At 46.3% G+C, this 21,781-nt stretch overlaps 1 long non-coding RNA gene across 1 annotated transcript in view; it reads right to left on the bottom strand.

The window, feature by feature from the left end:
* Positions 1–15,136: 15,136 nt before the first annotated feature.
* LOC146858029 (uncharacterized) overlaps positions 15,137–21,781 on the bottom strand; it is a 162,737-nt gene continuing 156,092 nt past the window's right edge. The window contains exon 2 of the long non-coding RNA XR_014979981.1: positions 15,137–18,046. This is a non-coding gene — a long non-coding RNA (uncharacterized LOC146858029). The remainder of the gene's footprint in view (positions 18,047–21,781) is intronic.

Raw genomic sequence — 21,781 nt, 5'->3', positions numbered from 1 at the left:
GCGCAGCTGTGCACTCAAGCCGGAAATATGCTGGCAGGGGAGGAAGAGGCGGGGCGGTCAGGGAGAGCGGGCCAGCTCACAGCCCTGTCGCACACTCACCGCCCAGCAGGAAGCAGCCTGGATTGTCCTCCTCCTGCGACGCGGGACCCGCGAAGCGGGTACCGCTAGATGTTAGCAGAGGTCCATAGGGAAGCAGAGAAACTGGCGTCCTTCAGGGTCCCAAAGCCAGCGAGAGTCACCAGAGTTTCCAAGGCGGGTTGGGCTGGGCGGGGCGGTCAGGGAGAGCGGGCCAGCTGGGACGGCCTGAGCAACCCGGGACTCCTGGGAGGCTGAGTCCGGGTTGCAGCTCGCAGCCCTGTCGCACACTCACCGCCCAGCAGGAAGCCGCCTGGATTGTCCTCCTCCTGCGACGCGGGACCCGTTAGCAGAGGTCCGTAGGGAAGCAGAGAAACTGGCGTCCTTCAGGGTCCCCTGAGGGCTCTAACACACAGGCTCCAACAGGAAGGCAGGCAGTCATGTAACTATCAATATGCGTCAATATAGGTAGGTGAAAAAACAACCGCAGACCACCCTCAAATGGTTTCATAAACACTCACGGGTGCTTGCAGATGAACATTAACCGTGGGATGATCCTCTCGCGGCTCGGGTTTCCGCTCCTTGAACCGCAAACCGTACTTGCTAACTGCCGCCGGTGCCGAACTTGAATTCACAAATATTTTTGCAGGGGCTTACGGATGGCTGCGGGATGGTTGCGGGAGGTCCTGCGCTCAGCTCACTACTATCGAGCCGCAAGCACCAGCCTCCACCACCGCCTCTCCTGCTCCGCTCCGCTCCGCTATGCAAACAGCTGCTGACTCCACAACGAGCGCGTCAGACCCGCTCAATCGCACCCAGCTCCCCAGTCAGTCCTGTGCTCCCTCTACAGTAGGACTCGAGTTGCACCCAACTGCAAGGCCCATATTTTCAGAAACTGGTTTGGAGTTGCTTGTGATGCCTTCTCGAGGGGGTATTGCCTGCCAGTTTAGAATGGACTGTTCCCATGAAGAGCATGGACTAATCTGAATAAGGTGGGGCTTTTTCTAAAGCGGCACAGTGGGCAAAAAATGATGGACTGGAATTCAGTCTCGAGCAATCGTCAGTGGCTGAAAATAATTCAAGCATTCCATTTCGCACCTTGATGTTTCTTGTAGTCAAGCAGGAGTCGTTCAACAGAAATTAACTGTGCAGTCTCGTCATAAAATTAATTATTTAGCTACACATGGGAACGAGTGGGCATATCACTTGGGTGGAGTCGAAATGACACACAAACGCGGACCCATCAACTGACTGAATCACCCTGCAAAACAGCAGGGAGGGTTGCATCGCTGTGAAAATGTTGAAGCAGACTTATGGAGACATTGTATGTGCCGGCCAGATGAAGATGAGTGCAGAAACGTTGCTGAAGACAGAATTGGGTCAGGAGCGAACCGTTCACTCAAAGAGAACTTCTTCGAGACAGGGAGTTAAAATGTGAACAGAGAGTGGTGCTGGATCACAGACTGGTTAGTTCGATGACTGCCTATCTAAGGTGAGTGCTAGCCCCAATGTCAAAAGAAATCCAAACAGCTGGAGCAATATGCCAAACAGGGTGCCCTTAAATGCAGAGATCACAAAATCCACAAACCACAACCTTCATAGATGTCCAACAATGATCAAGTATGTGATGCTCAGAGATGTAAAGAGGCCGAAAGGCGAAAAAAACACTGCACCATACCAACTTAGAATTTTTAGTAAGTGGTAGGATAATTGCACTGAGGCACAGGGTCAAGACTGATTTGCATGTAGCTGGGTTTGAACTGAGGTGGCAAAGTGAGCTAAAGAACCATGATGGATTCAACCCAGATCTGTGACTGGGGCTGAGTGTCTGAAAAGTTTCAGCGCTCCGTCCTTCATTTCCTTGTGTTTGCTCATGGTAATTACACTTACAACAGAAAGATGATATTCCATACATTTCTAATGAGAGGTGGTGGTACCAGAAAAGGTCCCCTCCACAGTGGTGCAAGTGCTTCTCCACTTGTCACTAGTGTTCTATAATACGTATAGGAGAACCAGATGAGGGAGATGAGGTTTAATTCATCACACAGAGTGCACTACCAAGGCCATTCAAATGTCAACAGTCTTCTTGCGCCGAGTGACAGAAGAAGGACAGTTTACATGTAGAGCGTTGGGGCTCCCTGACAGAAAGAAAGCTGGAAAGAGCAAGAGGACCCGAGGGAACAATGACTAGAAACATCTAGAAGGCAGGGCATGCTAAATGTACTAAAGTTGGAAAATATAACAGTAGCTCACAAAGTTTTTGTAGATGCCATTTCTAGTGGAGCTTTCTCAGCTCAGGACAATATCTTGACTGTCCTCTAGTTTCATCTCACACTGATGCCATTCTGGAAAGGAAAGCTGGGCAATTGCAGTAGCAAAATAGGGTGTGAATGCAGAGCTAGCGTATGAATAAAGTTGTCTATCTATCTATCTATCTATCTATCTATCTATCTATCTATCTATCTATCTATCTATCTATCTATCTATCTATCTATCTATCTATCTATCTATCTATCTATCTATCTATCTATCTATCTATCTATCTATCTATCTATCTATATATCTATCTATCTATCCCCATTCCCCAAATTGAAGATAGGGCATGCCTCTTGTTGAAAGTCACAGGAGATTTTTGATGTTGCTTGGTTCAGTGGTACAAGAGCTTCTTTTGACCAAGAGGTGATGGAGAAAACTACAGGAAAGATTCTCTTGCCAATAAAGCTGAAAGTTACTTACCTTTCCAATTTCTTCATTGTTGCAATGGATACCTGTATATTTCCCAAAAACTTTTAACACACATATAAATCTAATAAATAATATTAGAGATATACTGGGTGAGTATTAAATCAAAAGGACAGTGTTTCTGAAAAAGGCCGGTCAGTTCTTGTGTAAGATATAGGGCGGTTAAACAAATGTAGGATGGGTAGTGAACTTGTTGGAATGGCCTTGGAGAATACAACATCTTACTTACTAGTTCCTCACAGTAACATGGGAAAGGAACATTCTGTGTGGATTAGGCCTAATCTAATATATGAGAAATCATTAAATTCTCCAAAGATGAAAAAATCTCAAATTTGATGAAAAATGGGGGGTATTATTACTTTTCATTCTCAAAATCAATGATATTCTACATGCATGGCTATATTACATATTTATAAAGTCTTTTGTGATCAAAAGCATTAAAATAGCTTGCTCTAAAATTGTCATTGTTCTATTTTACCTTTGTGAGAAATAGGGCTGCTGATTGAGGGTGGCGAGAACCCTTCTCAAGCAACAGCCACAATCCTTGCCAGAACGAACCACAAAAAGTCACAAAATTTACATGTGCTTGACCTACGGGTAGCTTGGCATAAAAGCACTCAGGCTTAATTAGAGGCAACGTGTAAAGTATTTCTGCAGCACACAAACATTAATAAACTGAAAACATAACACAAGAAAAATACCGGACCCATTAAGAAACATAGAATAACATTTAATAAATTATTTGACAACAAAATGACATAAATACAATTAGTAGAACCAGAGATATGCAATTTAAAATACTTAAGGTAAATAAAGTACCTAAAAGCCACTCAGGGTTATCTGGTCATGCGAGATCAGGTGAAAGTCACAAGTTTAGGCCGATTGCGTTACAGCGCGGGCCAGATACAGAGACCAGGTTAGTCCAACTGAAAAAGTTACCTTCTCAAATCTGCCACAAAGAGTCTAGTTTGCGATGGAGGAGTCCGCAAGAGGCAGGGAGAGTGTCATGGATGGTCGTCGTTGTAGCGCAAACAGCAGGGTGGGCATTGTGGGCAGTCACTGTAGCGCAACGATCCAGTCGGACATTGCGGATGGGTGTTGCCGGTGCTTTGCACTGGCGGTCACTGTGGACATTGCTGCTGTGGCACAAAGTGCAGGTCTTGTGTTGCTGATAATCTCTTGCAGTTGTGGTAGCCCAAAGAGTCGGGTTCACAAGAGCTTCACATTAGTAGTCAGCGTGGGCAGCAAGATCTTGGCATGAACAGGTCTGTTCATGGTCGCAAAGAGCCCAAAACCTAATGATTTCTCCCTTTGTTCCAGGAGGAGCTCAATTGATGCCACACCAAGGGTGCAAGACCTTGTAGGGATCTTGTGCGGGTCTGGAACTCACTCCAGCAGAGGCCAGCAGGGCTCAGGCAGGTAAAGACTGGTCCAGTGGAGCAAGTCATCTTGGCAATTGCAGAGAGGCCACTGAAGCTTGTTGTTTCCTTGAAGCCCAGAACAGGAGGCCAGCTAACTAGCCTTTGGAGTCACTCAGGTAGCCTAGGATGAAGGGAGCAGGTACAATCTTCCTTCTCAGATAGAATGGCAGGCCTCAAGCATCAATGTAGTTCTATAGCAGCAGGGCAGTCCTTTTTTTGAAGTGTCCACAGGTCTAGGAGTGCACTGGAGAGTGGTCTGAGGGTCCTAGTGTTATACCTGGTGCCAGATTTGAAGAAAACTCTGCAGATTCCCCACCCCCCCCCCCCCCCCCCCCCACAGACGTGTCCGGAATTTCCTGCCTCCCTGCCCTGGACACAGGATGTCTGGAGTCACAATGCCCTGGTGTGAGGTTCTTTGTGTGTATCCTGAGACAGTGTTTTTGAAGTGCAAGTGGGGCTGTGCATAGCTCCGATCCATAATCTGCTTGGATGGCTATCCTGCCAACACCCAGTCCCTCTATTATGTGGCTGTGTGGAAAGAATATGCAAAGGTGAACTACACCTAGTCATGTGACCCAAGAACCGGCTGCAGGCACCAAATGGTTGGAAAGGAAAATGCCAACTTTGTAAAAGTTGAAAAACAAAACGAACAATATACAGCTGGAATGCACTCACTTCAACAAATAGTAATCAACATAATCACTGTTTCAAGCACGTTATCAAAATCGGGTGTACATTTTCAGAATTGTGACTTAAACTCTGACTTTAACATGAAAGAGGGTTTTAAATTACAATTCTTTAGACACCTAACATAATATTCCTACTTGTGCCCAACCAAAGGTTAGTACTTATTAAATGTAATAAGGTAACCCAAGGTTATCCTATGTAGAGGTAGGACTCGCAATAGTGAAAATGAATTTATGAGTTTTTAACTATCAGGAGATGTAACACTTAAAAGTACATACCAAACTTTTTAAATACACTCCACCATGTCCTATGGGCTGTAGAGGGCCTACCTTAAGGGGTGAATGCATCCAAGAGATGCTCACGTAGACGTATTTTAGTAGTACTTTAATAAAATGCTAATTGAGCTGTGAAACAGCAAGCCTTGATGACATCTGATTTACCACCTTAAACCGGGCCAGTCATATTTAGTTTGCCCAGAAATGAAGCAGGCAGATTATTATTCAGATTTGCATTGTATTAGAAAAGCAAACGCACAGTCTGCTCTAAAACCGATGCCGTCAAACATGGCGTGAAACAAGGTTTGAAAGTGAATTAGATCCTTTATTATGCATTAATTCCCATCTGTAATAAATCAAATTGTGATTGAAATTAATTTGTGTGAAAAAACAAATTGATTGATTCATGATGAAATGTGAATCAACCTATCACAAAAATAACTTATGTGTTTCTCAAATTAAAATTCAGCAAAAACCACCATCTACTTTGGAATATGGTACATTGGTTTTGTTTTTAAGCTGATTTGCAAGCTGTTTTATTGAACAAAAATCACTCAGCCCTAGTCCTGTTATTGTCATATACAATTTAAAACATAATTAGGAAGACTGCCATGTCCTCTATCTCCCAATGTTGTTATCAATCGTTTAAACCTGGTTCCATGCCAAATGGCTCTGCACTGCAGGCTGTTATGGGTGAAGATGTCCATATTCTAAAAGCACTGGGATCAAGAGCCAGAAAGCCCTGGAAAGATGTTGAGTATTTATTATGTATACAACTGGTAAGAGATCAATCCTAAATATCGTATTGCAATGAGTGACTGTCATCAGAAGAACAGTAAAGGCTGCAGAATAAAAAGCAAAGTTGCAATACCACGGATGGCAACTGTTTATTACAACAGACAGCAGCTGGCAAATACCATCATGCGGTAAATACTGACATTTACAGTTGGAGAAGGTACCACCTGGTGGTAAATTCTTGATGCCTAGTCATTGCAAAGAAGGAGAAATTGCATTACTTCCAGAGATCCCCGTTATAGGAGATGTTGAGTAATTTAACACCCACTATAAGCTTAGATGTACGCTGCTCTTAGGTTGGCTTTCTTTTAAATTAACTACAGTTAAATAGATTGATGTACCATCTTACTTTTGTAGGCTTAATGTTGACATTGGTGAGCAGTCTGCCTGGTTGGTGGCGGCGATTTCCCTGCTACACCAGTGGAGTGCTATCCATACCATTTTTAGTTTCCTGCGATGTAGGTATGGCTGTCTTGGGTGAAAACTGTCTACGAAGCCAGGTCTACCTTGGTGACACGGTGCAACTTCTGTCACAAATGTGAGTACTGGAAATGTACCTCCCAAAACAGAGGGCCATTTCCCAAACCCACAGTAGAAATGTCCTTGACATAGTCAAATGTTTTTTGTGGCACACCTGGTATATTTTGAATGTTTTCTCTTGAAGACCACAAACATTTAGAAGGCATTTTGCATACAGTGGCGCCACTGGAAATGACGGTGGACACCCCACCTTTGAGTAAGCATAGGAGCATGTGTTTCAAAGTGTCCTAGGACGCATCAAGACCACTCAAAAACAGTATGCACCTGTCTGCAAAAATAATATATCATCTTAAACTCAAAGGAAACCACCCCCACACTTCTTCACTGAAAGTATTTGTCGCTCATAACTTTGTGGCCTTATCTAACTATAACTATGGCACTAGGGTAGCAGCCCCCCTTTGCATAAACAATTGGTAATTTGATCTCTGTACATCTATGGGAAACAAATGTTTTGGCCATCAACTATGGCACGTGGATGACATCTACTGTTTCAACTTTTCAAAACGACCCACAAGTTGCAAATCACACCTGGTGGTGACCTTTATGGAATAGATGGCATGTCACGATGGGTTATTTGCTCTCCTGTACATGTCACAGCAACTCGTTGTTGCAGATTGTACTGGCTGATTGTCTGTCGGTGTCATCTTTTTTGTCTCCCAAACTGCTTTGGGAGGGACTGACCTGGACTTGTTAATGACTTCTTTTCTGCCATCCCAAGGGTTTGTTGCCAGGGGAGGCTTTGGGTTGTGTGGAGTTATGTGACCTTGGGTGAGGTAGACAATTGCCACGATCTTTTCTTTCTTCAGCCCAGTCCCAAACCCCTTCCGGTGTGTTGAAGAGGAAAGATTTCCCTTGAAAGTTTACCTTCAATTTCTCTGGAATCATTGGCATATAGTCCATTTGTAAGGATCTCAGTTTTTGCTTATCTGCCAGGAACGAAGGTTGCTGTGCTTGGCGGGGGTAATCAGGAAATATCTTTACTTCATTATATTGTAAATGTAGTGGTCCCTTCTTTCCGGTGGCTCTAAGAATCCTCTCCCTGTCTGTGTAGTTTAGAAAGCAGATTCAAATTAAACGTGCCAGTGCCCCAAGGTGGCAGGGAGGTCAGCATCAAGCCCAGTATGCAAGCTCCACACTGAAACATGTAGGCACTCCAACAGTCATTGATGAATTGCAATAGTTTTAAGCCCTCTACTGCTTCAGGGAGTCCCACTATTCAAGGTTATATTTATAGGCTCTGCCCTCTGCATCCTCCACCCTGTTTTCTAGTTGTTGGACCATAGATGAGCTCAGTTACTCTGTCATTCATAACGTAGGTTATAACTTATGTTGTTGAGATCCTCCCCGCTGTCTCGGTGAACTAATAAATCACAATGCGTAAGTCCTGTCTGATTAGGGGCATATCAATCTTTATTTAATCAATTCTTCTTATCTAGGGACCATCTGTCTCTTTAAATGTCTGCAAGAAGGCCTCTCCAGAGAACACTGACAGTACCCAAGCAGGCGGGATCAGGGAGGTCAACCTGCATGGTTGCCTTAACCCTTGCACGTTTCTCAGTCTTTGTTTGTTGATGGACACGGGAGCTTTATCTTTTACCACTTTTACACTGGTGTAAGTTGGCCAATTGTTGGGCTATGTTAATCACTGAAGATGCAGGCTTATGTGTAATACTGGATGGTGAATTGGACCTGTCTGTAGCACAACCACCTGCACACAGGTAGGCCCCTACATCCATCATTGATGCACTTTTGTGATATTATGGAGGGGTTCAACATAGTCCTCCCATTAAATGTAGCAGCTTGGCTCTGCCCAATGTCAATCAATTAATCATTACTTCTAAAGTGTGACTACCCACTCATGAGGGTCTCAAGCCGCTGGGAGAGTGGGGGGCTACAGGTGGTGCTGCGGTTCAGTCGAATAGCTAGGTCTTGAGATCCTTCCTGAATTGGATCAGCGATGTGTATAGCCTGAGGTGGAGAGGTAGTGTGTTCCAAGTTTTGGTGGCACAGTAGGAAAAAGATCTTCCTCCGGTCCTGGTCTTGTGGATCAGAGGTATGGAGGCAAGGGCCAGTTGGGTGGAGCAGATGTGTCTGGTGGGTACGTGGAATGAGAGGCGGTTGTTCATGTATGCTGCTCTGGCTTTGTGGAAGGCTTTGTAGGCATGTTTGAGGAGCTTGAAGGTGACTCTTTTGTTGACTGGGAGCCAAAGGAGTTCTTGTAGGTATTTGGAGATGTGGCTGCGGTGAGGGTCTGGCTGTGGCAATTTGAATGTTCTGTAGTTTTCTTAGGAGTTTCTGGGTGACACCTGCATAGAGTGCGTCACCGTAGTCGAGTTTGCTGCTGATGAGTGTGTGGGCGACTGTCTTTCTGGCCTTAGTGGGGATCATCTGAAGGTCTTCCAAAGCAGGCGAAGAGTGTGGCAGCATGATGAGAAGATGGCGTTGATCTGGCGGTTCATAGTGAGTGAGGAGTCCAGTATGATGCTGAGGTTTCATGCATGGTCCGTGGGTGTGGAGGGGTTCCTAACACGGCGGGTCACCAGGAGTCTTCCCAAGTAGAGGTTTTTGGCCCAGGATAACGACTTTGGTCTTGTCAGAGTTGACCTTGTGGCAGCTCTCTCCCTGATCCTGATGGCGATGGCCTTCATCCCGTCATAGAATTTGTTTCTGGCGATTGTGGGCTCATTGGTGAAGGTGAGGATCAGCTGGATGGTGTCGGCGTAGGAGATGATGTTGAGCCCGTGGTTCATGAACTATGGAAATGAGCGGGCCATGTAGACGTTGAAGAGGGTGGGCTCAGGTAAGAGCCTTGGGGGACTCCGCAGCCGATTTCCGTGGGTTCTAAGAGGAATGATGGTAGTCTGACTCGCTGTGTTCTACCGGTGAGGAAGGACTGGATCCAGTCTGGGGCTTTGTCACGGATGCCAGCGTTGTAGAGTCTCTTGCTTAGGGTGTGGTGGGAAACAGTGTCAAAAGTGGGCGAGAGGCCCCGGAACGTGAGGGCTGCTGTTTCTTCCCATGCGAGGAGGGAGCGGATGTCATTGGTGGTGGTGAGGAGGGCGGTCTTGGTACAGTGTTTGCTTCGGAAGCCGGATTGAGAGGAGTCCAGGACATGCTTGGCTTCGAAAAACTTGGAGAGTTAGGCGTTAATGGCCTTTTCAATGACCTTGCCTGGGAAGGGGCACAGGGAGATAGGTCTGAAATTCTTGAGGTCTGTTGGGTCGACAGACAGTTCCTTCAGCAGGGAAATGCTTTAGTGTGATCAAGGTAGAACGATAACGCTCTTTTTGGGTCAGACGGTGGAGATGTTCTTCATCCTTAGAAGAATGCAGAGGAGCATAGAAGGTGGGCAAGATGGCAGATTGCCCTTGGTGGAAAGGTGTCACCACTTTAGGCAGAAAAGAAGCCCTAGTGCTGAGCACTACTGTGTCTGGAAAGAAGGTCAGGTAAGGAGGCTGAGATGATAGAGTATGCAATTCCCTCACCCTCCTGGCAGAAGTTATTGCCACTAAGAAGGCTGTTTTGATAGTAAGCAGCTGGAGGGGGCAATTGTTCAGTGGTTCAAAAGGTGCACACATCAAATAAATGAGAATCAAGTTAAGGTCCCACTAGGGAATGATAAAAGGTGAAGCGAGAAACAAATGGGTAAGCCCCTTCAGAAATCCATGTACAATAGGAGATTTAAAAAGTGACGGTTGATCTGTCAACCGTAAAAAAAGCAGTAAGGGCCGAAAGGTAACCCTTCAGAGCTCCAAGAACAGAGTCCTGCTGTGCCAAAGAGAGAATGAAAAGAAGAATGTCAGAAAGGGAAGCAGACAGGGAGTCAACAGATCGTTCTGTACAATATGTATTAAACTTTTGCCATTGGCAGGCGTATACCGATTTTGAGGAGGGACGCCTGGCTGCCAGAATAACTTCACAGACTTTAGGAGGAAGGTCAAAAGCTGTCAACTGTTGCGGCTCATTCTCCATGCAAGAAGGCGAAGGGTGAACAGTTTTGGATGGAGAACCCTCTCCTGCTGCTGCAACAGAAGATCCTCCTGAAGTGGCAGGCTGATCGGAGGGTCGTTGCTCATCTGCAAAAGCTCGGGATACCAAACTCTCCGTGCCCAGTCCAAAGCCACAAGAATGACTCGGGCCCGGTCTCTCCTGATCTCCTTGAGCACTCTGGACAGGTGTGGTATGGAAAGGCATACAGAAGACCTGTGCTTCACTCGAGTCGAAAAGCATTGCAGAGCGAGAGCTGCCTTGGAAACTCCAATGTGCAAAACTGCTGACATTGCGTATTCTCTTCGGAGGCGATCAGATCTAACAAAGGCTTTCCCCACCATTGAAAGACACCCTGCGCCACCTCTGGATGGAGATACCACTTGTGATCTGCTAGGCACCGACGGCTCAGTTCGTCCGCCCTGGCATTCAGGGAACCGGCCAGGTGTTGGACCACCAGGGATATGCCTTGTTATTCCAGTCAAGTCCAGAGACACAGGGCCTCTTGACAGAGGGTACACAACCCCACCTAGTTGTGCTTGCTGCAGTACCACATGGCGGTAGTGTTGTCCGTGAACACTTGAGCTAGCCTTCCCTTGAGGGATGGTAAGACCAGTGCCAATCGAGTCGCACGATGTTCCAACAAGTTGATGTAGAGCCCGCTTCTGCCAGAGACCAGAGTCCTCTGATCTGCACATCTCCCAAATGGCTGCCCCATCCCAGAAGTGATGCATCCATCACCATTGTGAGATCTGGGTGGGGAAGGGAGAGGGGTCTCCCTCTGACCCAATTGCTGTTTGTCAGCCACCACTGCAGATCTTTCACAGTGCCCTCTAATATCTGAACAAGGTTGGTGAGATTCTCCTGATGCTGCAGCCATTGGAACTTCAGGCCCCACTGCAGACTGCATGTGCCATCTGGCATGATCCACCAGCAGGATGCAGGAGGCCTCACTAAAATCCTGGATAGAGGTTGAAACTTTGGTATCATAGCATAGACATCTTGGACTCACCGCCTGGGAGGATAAGTCCGAAACTGCAACGTGTCCAGAACTGCTTCAATGAATGGGACCGTGTGAGAGGGAGTTAAGTGTGACTTCGGCAGATTGTTAGTGAACCCTAGCGAATGCAGAAGGTTCGCTGTAGTCTAGAGGTGGGAGAACACTGCTTTGGACAAGCCTGCCTTCAAAAACCAGTCGTCGAGATAGGGGAAGACTGGAACCCCTGATCTCTGCAGGTGGGTTGCGACCAACGCCATCACCTTGTTGAACTCCAGAGGGCCACTGGTGAGACTGAAGGGAAGCACGGTAAACTGAAAATGCTCGTGGGCCACCATAAACCGCAGGTAGCTGTGATGGACAGACAGGATGGGAATATGGAAACAGGCGTCCTGCAAGTCTAATGCTACCATCCAGTCTCCTGGGTCCAGGGCAGACAGGACCTGATAAGAGTGAGTATCTTGAACTTTTCTTTTCTGAGGAAGTAGTCGAGAGCTCTGAGGTCGAGGATAGGATGAAGACCTCTGTCCTTCTTCTGAACCGGAAAATAGCAGGAGTAGCAACCACAGCCTATTTCTGACCCGGGAACACTTTCTGTAGATCCCTTGGCTAAGAGAATTTTGACTTACTCCTGAAGTAAGGCAAGGTGATCCTCCGTCAGCTGATTGTAAGTTGGCGGGATGGAGGGCGGGGTAGTCTCAAAGGGGAGGGAGGGAGTATTTGCGAAATCCACCTGTCCGAGGTGACATCCCGCCAGTGGTGGAGGTGATGGCGTATCATGCCACCAACTGGTTGCCCATGATCTGGGAGGATCAGAATAGGAAGGTTGGGAGGCGTAGAGGGCTGGGGATACGGCCTGACCTGACTTCTGGCCTCTGTCCTGCAGGGTCGAGGTAAACCATGCCCATGGCCAGGCAGAGGTTGCGGAAATTGCGCGGTCCTCTGACTGGGGTAGAGCTGGTGCAGTTGGAAGCCCCTTCCGTAGCCACAAAAGGAGTGCTCCAGCGGACGCAGCCCGGGATGACATTGAGAGGCCCAAGGACTTGGCCGTAGTCCGCTACTCCTTAAAGCGCTCTAGAGCCGCGTCATCCCTGTCTCTGAAGAGACATAAAAGGGCTCGTCCATAAGGTTGGTGTGAACATCCCCTGAAATGCCAGACATTTTCAGCCAGGCGTTGTGCCTAACGGCCACCGTTGAAGAAATCACTCTGCCCAGTGATACTGATGTGTCTAGACCACAGCGCATGGCAAAATTTGCTGCATCTCTCAGATCGGCAACAACCTGGGAAAGGACAGCCAGGCCTCCTCCGGAATTAGTGGCAGCACTTGCGCAACCATTTCCCATAGCGAATGGGTAGTAATGGCCCAAGAGGCATGCGTTGTCTACCGACCACCATTGCAAAGGGAGCCTCTCCTCCATAGCCAGGTTAGGAGGAGACAACATCCCAGGTCTTTAGAAGTTGTCCAACCGGGTGGCATCACCCAGGTTCTCGTACCAGTCCTATTCCTCATTGCATTTCTAAGGGATCCTGCTGCCCCTCCCAATCTTCATTGAATTTTAGCCCCTCATAAATAAGGCACGGGACATGACAGAGAGCCCAACAGCTTGGTCAGCGCCGGTCTCCGCGTCATTGTATTCCCAGCCGGCTCCCTGTCATCAGGAATGATGATGGGGGAAGCGTCGCCGGTGGGTGCCAGCGAAGTTGAGGGTCTCTGCGTCGGATGAGGCACCAGGGAAGGTTGAAGTGGTATGACCAGCACCTGTCTGGATCCAGGAACAGATCCAAGAGGAGCCCGTGGCGCCGGGCCGGTGCCAAAGTCGTGAAGCCCATAGGGTCTCCTTCTGCTGAGCCTGCGGGGCCCGAAGGCGAGCTGGCAGGGTCAGGCCACCCAAATATGACGCACATGGCATATAGAAGTCCATTAACTGGGCAGGGGTCATTCCTGGCCCTGCAAAGGGAGGGTAACATGGAGCCAATCCAGGCACCTGCTACGCAGAGCGGGCCTTAGACGCCGTAGTCCTCTGTCTCGTCAGGTGACAGACGGGGCAAAGTCAAAGCATGCTTCAACTTCTTGTACTTTTTATGGTGCTTCTTACCTGACCTCGAAGATGTGAGTCGAAGTAAGAATTTGATCCCCCGGGGTGGTGCTCGGACCTTCCTCCCGAACTAGACTGGGAGTGGGAGCAAGATCTCTGAGGAGATCTCCGTGAAGCCAGACGCCGGGTCGCAAGCAGCTTTATGGACTGCTCCATCAAAGCTTTCAGTGCCATGACCCGGCAGACGGAGCAGAAACTTTGGGTCGTGGTCGCATTCCAGGCACCAAAGACATACCAGATGAGGGCCCGTGACCGCACGGATTGAACACCGAGGTCTTCTTATTGGACAGCCTATACGCCAAAAACGTTGACAAAAAGTTGAAAAAAGTCTGTCTGCACTGCGCTGACTGGCATGGAAAAAAAAGAACTGACGTCCGTGCGCCATAATAGCACCTATATAGACAATGAGGAAATCACAATGACAGCGAACCTGCCGCCTACAACATCATGCAGAGTCTACCGACGCCACCTATCAGCTCGCCGTGGCACAGCTATCAAAAATCTTCCGGATCCAGCCTGACGCTAAGGTAAGGAACCTGGCTAGGTGTCTCTATCAGATACATCTGTCACTTGTATCAGGCCATGCCACAGCCTCCATTCCCTACAGCCCCAAGTGCTAATTTCTCCCTGCCTTTGGGTCTTGCCCCGGCACTCTGAAGGCATACCCCCGTAGCCTAACTCTGAGACCATTCCTCTCAGGCCTGGATGGCACGCGCCCTTTACAACAGGTCACTGGTGCAACCTACAACAGGTCATAGCTGAAAGTATGTTGTGCCACCTCCAATTCAAAGGACATAACTGGCCAGCTGCTGCTGTCAAGCTGCTTCCCCGGGGCCACGTCCAGCTGCACCCCTCAGACATCTGGATGGCATCAGATAGAACCGTCAGGTGAGCCACATAGTACCACTGCCATCTTGAAGTGTTGGCCATGACTCCCACCCTTAATTGGTTGGTTATTCAATACCCTTAGTAGAACCCACTCCCAATTGATCTTCCCCATGGCAGAGGCATCAGAAACTCTTGCCACCTTTACCGCCGTTGCCACTGCATTCAAAGTGAGTCAGGGTGAATGCAGAGGTCTGGAGATGGCACATCCTTCAATTGTTTGCTACATGTGCTCTTACGGCTCCCCTCTAAATCAGGCACTGTACACTTTGTTCCATCAGTGAAACACTCCTGATGTCAACCATGCCTTTTGAATATACTGCAATGGCCACTGGTGCCTTCAGGACTGACTGCAGGTGGAAATGTATGCTTTGCTTTTGTACTGTGCTTTTGAAGGCATACACAAAGCAAACACTGACATTAAAAAGGGCAGTCAATACTTGTGTACATATGACTGAACCATAATATGAAGAGCAAACTCAGCTGCTGTTTTTCAGCTCTCACAAAGACTTTTAAGTTCCACACAAGTAGCTGAGGACAAAGGAAGACCCTGATTTAGAAACATCCACACATAAGAATAAGCACATTCTGAAACAACAGTAAAACAGTGATATTCAGGTAAACAGTGACAACTATAGTGCTCCGTAAATTATTTATTTCTACACTTTTTTACACTAAAATTGGAAAATTATGTTTTCATCTTAGATGTAATGGCACGCCTACACAAAGAAAATCTAGCTCAGAAACAAATAAGCACCTGTCCTGCACAGCTAACGATACCCTTGTTTGGTTTAGAATAAAGGCAACAAAACCTTACATCACACTGAGTTGCTTCTGTATGCAGGTTTCATTTTTGGACTGATGCCTGGTACCGTAACACTGCTTGCTTCAGACTGCATTGTACAAACTGTGTTGGAAAACAAGAACATTCACATAGAGACCATGATACCCTTAATAACATGACCTTCAATAACAACAACAAAATCAGAAATAAGTATGTGAACTCCAGAACCACCCTACTATATTATTGTTTATCTTTGATTTGAGACTTAAAGGTTTTTTGTGAAAGTCAATATATATATATATACACAGAGTCACTGCTGACTTCATAAAGGCGTGGCATTAGCAAGAGGTTAAAGATCATGTCTAAGAAATGCCAGCTGGTGTAATGGTTACACAGCAGATTCAGCTCAAATGTGCATTGGCATGCGTTTTGGCAACCTGCAGCAGAAGTTGGAATATAATTCAGGGACCATAACAAGTCAGAGCGGTACAATATGAATGACCTGCATAGGCACCCAATTCCTTCTTTTTCTATCTTCTATGGGACCACCAGTGATCTGATGGCACAGCGGGCTGCACAGGGCTGTGCCACACATGCTCGTTGGCCTGCGTTAACAGTTTGCCTCGGCTGTATGAGCAGTAATGTGTGATCAGGAATGGACTGCCCATGATGGGCACAAGGAGCACCTGCAGGGCCCGAAGAGAGTGTCTGTATTGAGGGATAGAAGGTCTGCAGAATCCTCGGCCAATCCACGCATGAGAGAGCAATACACAATTGTCTCAAAGGCACATACATGGTTTCACAATACTGTGCTAATAAGTAGTAGAATATTTCACAAGTTTTTCTTCAGAACTACCAGTAAACTCTGGGACTTTTAATAGGCTATAGTTTGAAAATTGTGCTGTAAATAATGAAAGATTTGGACCCCTTTAGAAAGGATGTGTGTTGGTTGGGAACACTCACTGCAGCACACTAGAGGGGTCAGGCGGCTCACCGGGTGCAACAAGCCATTTTTAAGATCTGGTCTACATTGCTTGTCTTAGATCATCCAGATCCCCAGTTTATGGATGCGCTTTTGTAATCTGTAACCCTGCACTTGCTGCAGCGTGTATTAAGCCATTTTTAAGATCTGGTCTACATTCCTTGTGTTAGATCATCCAGATCTACAGTTTATGGATGCGCTTTTGTAATCTGTAACCCTGCACTGGCTGCAGCGTGTATTAAGCCATTTTTAAGATCTGGTCTACATTCCTTGTGTTAGATCATCCAGATCTACAGTTTATGGATGCGCTTTTGTAATCTGTAACCCTGCACTGGCTGCAGCGTGTATTAAGCCATTTTTAAGATCTGGTCTACATTGCTTGTGTTAGATCATCCAGATCCCCAGCTTATGGATGCGCTTTTGTAATCTGTAACCCTGCACTTGCTGCAGTGTATATTGAGCCATTTTTAAGATCTGGTCTACATTGCTTGTGTTAGATCATCCAGATCCACAGCTTATGGATGCGCTTTTGTAATCTGTAACCCTGCACTTGCTGCAGTGTATATTGAGCCATTTTTAAGATCTGGTCTACATTGCTTGTATTAGATCATCCAGATCCACAGCTTATGGATGCGCTTTTGTAATCTGTAACCCTGCACTTGCTGCAGTGTATATTGAGCCATTTTTAAGATCTGGTCTACATTCCTTGTGTTAGATCATCCAGATCCACAGTTTATGGATGCGCTTTTGTAATCTGTAACCCTGCACATTGGCTGCCACCAAACTCCTTCTTATGTACAATTCTTTTTAAAAGATATTGTGGACATTAGGTAAGCAGACATCGTCTGTATTTAGACCTTCAGGGTTTCCTGTATGCAACATCAACGAAGCAGGTCTTGATATCACAATGAAGCATGTTAGCTAATGAAGAATGGTGATCTGCTCTTTGGTGCTTTGATTTCTGTGCACATCAAATCGCTGCTGTTGTACTTCAGTGCAGTAATTGTAGGATGTGTGGCACATTCACACTGAACTTCTCTGTTTCGATACACGCAGCAGATGCACTCAAAAACATTGCTGGTCGCAAGTGACACTGGACTCTTCCGTTGTGAATACTCTATTGAAAAAAATAGCACCCCCTTCTCTGGTTCATATGAAAAACGTATACGACCTTTTACCCCGCTTTCCAGACCTATCACTTGCACAGTTTCCTCTTTGGGAATAGTTTTTAACATATACTGTTGCTTATACCCACATTACGTTAGTCCTGATGTTGCTTGTGGTACAGCTTTGTGGCCTGAATTTCCAGCCACCACTGCACATGTTCCTTCTGTTCACGGTACATCGCTCTCTATGAAGGGGATGTCGCTGTATTTACTGTCATTCTCGGCCCATTGTTTCACTGCAGTGTCCACAATCTCCTCCGAGAGGCGGTGTGCATAGTCGAGCAGCGCGGGGTCTGGTGCTAAGGACTCACTTTTCTTCTCTTCCTTGTCGGACTCCACCAAAGCCGCAGTTTCTTCTGGGAGCCTGTCGTTGCTCGTTTGTGTCTTTTCATTGTGGGTGGAGTTCTGAACGGTGTAAGTCTGCTTGGACTTTATGCATCCCATACTATAGTGACATGGGGCAGCATCAAAGAGCGATTCAGCAGTATCGGCTGAGAGAGGTTCATGTATTCTCCACTAGAGGTGATGGCTTCCTCTGCTCTGGACGGTGGGTGGGCACCTCTTAACCACCCAAGCACCAGGCACTTGGCGAAGTCTTCACAGTGAGCGCCACCTGCCAAAAGAAACAAAAAAAGAAAGATTTCTCTGGTGTTCTGCACGGATTACGTTATACTCTATGCTAAAGCACAGTCAAGTTTCACAAACCGGTGGTAAAAAATGCAGATTTTACATTCAGAGTGATTACCTAAGTCTCTAAATAAGAGCTCAGTGACCGTTGAGCAGTGAGTTCCAAGGAGGTCTAATTCATAACGAAAGAGGCATTTGAATTTAGGAGCAACCATTTAAGAATGAAAAGAATGACCAATCATGAATATCTTTCACTTCGCCTTCCCTGGGCTCTGGTGATATCTTACTCGTGGCATTATGAGACGTCAAATGAAATACATTGCTGATAACTTCACAATCCACAGCAAGACACTCTGGTTCAGCTCGTACTACTTATTTGTAATGTCTCTAGGACCATTCGCAAATGTATTCATCCATTCAGTACTGCATGTCGCTTTTAGGCCATTAAAGAACAGTAATATGTTTAGTGCAGAGTACTGGCAAAATCTTTATGGGTTGTTAAAAAGACACTTAGGGCGAGGTGAGTGAGTAAGCCTAGTGCCGGAGACAGGAAATGGCCCAAAACACAGCATGAACACCACATTTTTCCACTGAAATATGATCCCCTTTTTGCAAAGTGGGTAGCTGTGGATTTTGGGCACTAGATCAGCCGGCACCTGGAGAAACCTAGCAAACCTGCACAGTTTTAAAACCCAGACACCTGTGGGGAATCCAAGGTGGGGTGACTTGTGTGACTCTCACCAGGTTATTTTACCCAGAATCCCCTGCAAACCTCAAACTTTGACTAAAAAAACAAATTTTCCTCATACGTCCGTGATGGAACATTCTGAAATCTCTTAGGAGCCACAAACTTCCTTCCACCCAGCATTTCACTAAGTCTTCCAATAAAACTGGTACCTCACTTGCGTGGGTAGGCCTAGTGCCAGGGACAGGAAATAGCCCAAAACGCAACATGGATACATCACATTTTTCCACTGAAAACAGACCCTTTTCTTCCAAGGTGAGTGGTTGTAGAATTTGGGCCATAGCTAAGTTAGCATCTGGGGAAACCTAGCAAACCTGCACATTTTTTAAAACTAGACACCTAGGGGAGTCCAGGGTGGTTAGCTTTATGTGGATCCCATAAGGTTTTCTTTTCTACAATGTCCAGCAAACCTCAAACTTTGCCTGAAATAACTTATTTTCCTTTCAATGCGAGCCATTACGAGAGGACTCCCATTGATCTCAGTTTGATCCATTCTTCTTGCGAGCAATAGGCCCAACCACACAAGTGGCACAGATTTTTTATTGGCACAAGTGGGGTACTGCTGGGTGGTAGGTATTTTGTGGATTCATGTGGTTCCCACAAGTTTCCATCACAGAAACGTAAGTAAAATGTGTGATTTCAGGAGATTTGCAAGGCATTGTGGGTTAGAAAACCTTGTGGGATTCATGCAAGGCACACCACCCTAAAATCCCCTGGTTGTCTAGTTTTTAGGTCTCGCCTGACCCAGCTCATGCGCTGGTCTGGCGAGACTTATTGAGAGGGCTCCAAAAAGTGCTACCAGGCCAGCCTAGAGCTACAGTGCATGTGCGCGGGCGCGCGTGCCGCGCTTTACCGCAATTACTTTCACTTTCGCGCTGGTCTGGCGAGACTTATTGAGAGGGCTCCAAAAAGTGCTACCAGGCCAGCCTAGAGCTACAGTGCATGTGTGCGGGCGCGCGCGCCGCGCTTTACCGCAATTACTTTCACTTTCGCGGCCGCTTTGATGTTTGATCGCGATCACTTTCGCGGCCGCACGGCCGCTTGTTTAATCAGTCTTGTGCCTTAATAATGCATCACGGTCATTAACAGTAGTATTGTCACTCATATAGAGATTCTTATGATTCTTTTCTTAAGTAGACCTTTTTTTTGGGACTCAGTGACTTGCCATATGTTGCAATTTACATCATGTGGTTGGATGCCCCCGTTTTTCAAACCCTTCTGTTAAAACGTTTGCATTTGTGAGTACTGCATAGTGATGTAGAGATACCCACATAGCGCCTCAATGTAGCCTAAAGTTGTTGCAGCACATGGTAAGACTTGAAGGTTTTGGAACACATTACATTATCACCATTTACATTACACAAGTCCACCTTAATTATGTTCTTCATAGGCACCTCTCTTGGCAAAGATTCCATTCAGTGAGTGTGCTCAGCTCTGCTGGTCGTGATCCTATTCATTTATGACTATGCACCCCGGCACATGATGGATTTGGTTGCAGGGTTTTAAAATATTATTATAAATAGCCTATGGCTTTGCTATTAAGACAGTGTGTTAAATAACACGTGTGTGGCCAGAGTTCAGCCTGTTTCAAACCTTGTGAGAGTGCGAGCAGTTCTGTGACAGAATGAAATGCGACGTGTCACTGGGGTGAGAGTTAGCAGTGTGCCTTTCTCGGCCAGCACAGGCTCACGCTGAGGGTGCTCATCCCAGCTCCCAGTTCAAGCAAATCTCCAGGTGTTCTCGCCGCTGTGTGACAAGCTGGGCAATGCTTTGTTTAACTGGTGTTTGTAAAGAAAACTGACATGGAGCTGATTGAGGCCCTATTAGCAGCTCTGGTATGCAAGGCTTTGAAGTAAAAAAGAAAGGACAAGCACCACCTCACCCTACTGGTCACGTGCAGCTCTGTGTAGACTTCCAGCGAGCTGTCATACACATCAAAGAAGCCTAGACATTTCTTATAGTTCTTAGCTCTGAGGCTCTGTCAATCTCTAAGCCAGCAGGGTGACCCCCTGAGTTAAATGCTCGCTGCTGAAACATGCGGAGATTTACAACTCAAAAGTACACAACACTAACTAAAAATGAGTTGTTACTGTAAAGATAGCAGATTACATTCTAGCCAGGCTGGTAAAGTCATTTCCGTTTCCTGATCTGGTTCACAGAACTCCCATTCCCACTCGTATCCATGTCTAGTGATAAAACCTGCCCATAACCAGGGCCACTGGAATTATGTTATTACTCTGGCTGCAGTGTTGTTTTGCATGATAATAGATTTGCCACATAATGCATCATCTGCTGCATATTCTGCTGATTTTAACAAAAAACAAATATTTCTATCTCAAATGGTTCAAAATGTACTAAAAACAAAAACAGCAGCGTGTACTGTCGCACAGTGGGAAGCCATTTGCAAAGGATAAGTGGGCAGATTTCTGCTGCTTATTGCTACATTTGGGAGTTAGACTGGTACTAGCAAGGTGTAACCAATGCTCAGAAGTGTTAACAAGTGTAAAAAGAATTAAGTATAACTATCCGAAAATGTGCCGCATTATGCAGCATAATTTGGCTTTTCTTGCAGAATATTTTGCTCAACTCTGCCGCATAATTTTGCCTCTCCTGCCACATAATTTGAGTGGCCCTTCCCATAACACACTCACTTTCAGCCTGGAATAGCCTTTCATTATATATGTTCAGTGTCCTCAGACTTGTGTCATTTACTGGTATCGGTGCTGTAACCATTTTTAGAATGGGGGTGATGGCCGTTGACATCTACAGATTTAAGTTGCTTGATTGTACCTTCCATTTTTCAGAAATATATATTGAGATATTTGTATTTAACTCTGTAAAGGAAGCACTTTTGTATGCATATTAGAAAATCTCTGAAATCGTGTGGCCTTCTCCTTTCAGCTGTATCAGTCAGTAGATAGAATTGCAATATATGCTAACCATGAGTTCAGATAAAAGGATAGCAAACACAACTCT

The sequence above is a fragment of the Triturus cristatus genome, chromosome 3_2 (genome assembly GCF_964204655.1).
Source record: "Triturus cristatus chromosome 3_2, aTriCri1.1, whole genome shotgun sequence".
Lineage (NCBI taxonomy): Eukaryota > Metazoa > Chordata > Amphibia > Caudata > Salamandridae > Triturus > Triturus cristatus.
The sequence above is the reverse complement of the archived record's forward strand: the minus strand, read 5'-3'. Positions and strand labels throughout refer to the sequence as shown.